The sequence below is a fragment of the Egretta garzetta genome, unplaced genomic scaffold (assembly GCF_000687185.1).
Source record: "Egretta garzetta isolate BGI_Z169 unplaced genomic scaffold, ASM68718v1 scaffold593, whole genome shotgun sequence".
Classification (NCBI taxonomy): Eukaryota; Metazoa; Chordata; class Aves; order Pelecaniformes; family Ardeidae; genus Egretta; species Egretta garzetta.
Genome location: NW_009259106.1, coordinates 891,757 through 894,313, shown reverse-complemented (window position 1 = coordinate 894,313; position 2,557 = coordinate 891,757).

Below are 2,557 nucleotides of genomic sequence, written 5' to 3'. Positions count from 1 at the left end.
CGATTGATTGCTTGTGTTTTGTGTGCACGTTGTGATCCTTGGGTACTGTGCAAGTGTGTTCAGTGCGGAAACGAGTGGTGGCGCCGCGCCACACGCTCGAATCGTTGGTGTGGGCAGTGTTTTGAGAAACAGCTTGCAATACCCAGACTCTTGCTTGTTGCAGGGCACGAACTACTTGGTGACTATCGGTATTTCCGTTGCCAAGCTGACTGGGTTACGTCAGTAACTAGGCAAGCTGACTTAATATTGGTATGCGGTCTTGAGTGCAGCAAGACCAACTTAGTGCCAGTTATCTGGTCTGTTTCAAAGGAGGACTGGGAGCAGACAAAAGAAAAGTGTCGTAAGTGCTTTGCTTGGAAGCAGAAAAGGAGAGGTAGACGAGAGTTGTGTTAAGGTTGTGTTTTGACAATAGAGACTTAGCAACATGTTGTTAGTAATCTTAGTCAGTGCCATTGTAGCAGAGGCAACTGCGGTACCTCAACTGCCTTTTGATCCCAGGGAAAACGTATAGGTGACGCTTAGTAGAGCCATAAATACTACCACCTTTTGTGCCAGCTTATCTACCCCCAGTACCCCTTTTATTACCTGTCTAATAGGGGTCCCGGTCAATGATACAGATAACTACCTGTTGAATGCTACTATATGCGACTTTAAGAAACAGTGGTGCCACAAATTCGACAGAAATGAAACGCACCCCGCGCCAGGCACCCTCCATCCAAGGAGGCTGCCCGCTGGGCTCTTCCTCATATGTGGCAATCGAGCCTGGAATGGGATACCCGCCTCTCCCGTGGGGGGCCCTTGTACAATAGGGCGCCTGAGTCTCGCCCTCCCACATCACCATCTCAAAAGGGCACACCCCATAAGGCGACGCCGGGAGGTCAGCCAAGTTTTAGAGAACACCTGTGACGACAATGTCCAACTCTGGAGCAAGTGGGAGACCATTTTTGCCTCCTTTTTCACACCGGGCGTAGCTGCGGCCCGGGCACATCGAAACCTAGAAACCCTCTCATGTTGGGTGGTCAAGCAGGCAAGGTACTATCTGACATAGCTACAGATTTGGACAATGTTCAACATGCAGTGTTGCAAAATCGCATGGCCATTGACTTTTTGCTTTTGGCACACGGACATGGCTGTGAAGATTTTGATGGTATGTGTTGCATGGATTTAGAAGATAACTCCAACTCCATACATAAAGAAATTAAACAACTAATGGAGCATTCACAGAAAATACAAAAGGATGTTGGGTTCTTTGGCCTGGAAGGTCTAACCAATTGGTTGGGATTGGGGGGATGGCTCAAAGGGATCATACAAAGTCTATTGTTGATAATAATACTCGTTATAGTAGGGCTTGTTATGTTTAGTTGTGCAACATCATGTATTAAGCGAATAATAATGCAAGCTACGCACGACGTTTGGGTAGCGCAAAATAAAAACGGGGGAATTGTGGAGGAATGGCTAGCAGAGCAAGGACATGTTAACGTAGAAATGATAACTCAGCAGGATCTCAAAAAGTATCGAAAACAACTAGTTTAGGAGCCAATCAGGGACAAGGACAGACTGTCCTTGTTTACAAGGATAAGTCATGAAACCAGGAACCTGTGGCCACAAAGTATGCAGAGAAACCACTAAAGCAGGACATCCAGACGGAGCTTGGCCGTTAAGATACTAGCCAATAAGGAGCTTAGCCTTTGCAATATGTATGAGCTTGTTAAGACTGTTATAAATTGTGTATCCGAATGGCAATAAACGAAGTTTGCTGATCACTCATATTGAGCGACTGCTTCTTCCCTCCGTTTCGGCGAATGGCACGACATTTGCATATCATGAAGCTTATTTTGGTTACTAAACAGGAACTCTCCCTGGTGTTTGTGTATTTTGGGTTTATCTACCTTTGAGCATTTCTGATTTAACTCTGCTGGTATAGCGATGCCTCACACAAGATCCTAGGGATTTGGGGGCAAGGAAATGTGAAAAAGAGACAAACCCCTTGTTCATCTGCTTCTATGAACATACGAAATGTCTTTTTGTACGTGGAGGGGCAAACAAGCACGGCGAAGACCTGCAAGTACTTGAGCTAGTCGGGAAGCATAGTACAAGTGGCTCAGACGGATGTTGGCGAGAGGTAAAGCATATTTTAAAAACTTGAAAGTGTAAAATGGAAGCAGAAGGGCCGAGGTGCACCCTGCACAGCTTGCGGGGGCCGCGGCAGTGGCCCTGCCTGGGCAGGTGTCTGTCTCGCCACAGAGCGACTGGCCACCATGCCCTGGGGACCTTCGCCTCGCCCCAGCTACGATGGTGGCTCTGATGCGGGCGCAGCATAGGGACTGGTTCCCTTCCAGCTGTTACCAGCAATAACGGCTTCTGTAAAGAGGTGGGTTACATCATTGAACTGAACACGGGCAGCAGGAGATGACGCAGACCTGAACCATCATTGTGTTGCAGAGGAGCAAAGCCCCTGTAACCACAGCAAACACAAAGCTGCTTGGAAACCAGCAGGTGCCTTGGAATACACGTAAGAGCCCTGTTACCGCCGCTCTCCTGTGGCGCGCCCCCTTCA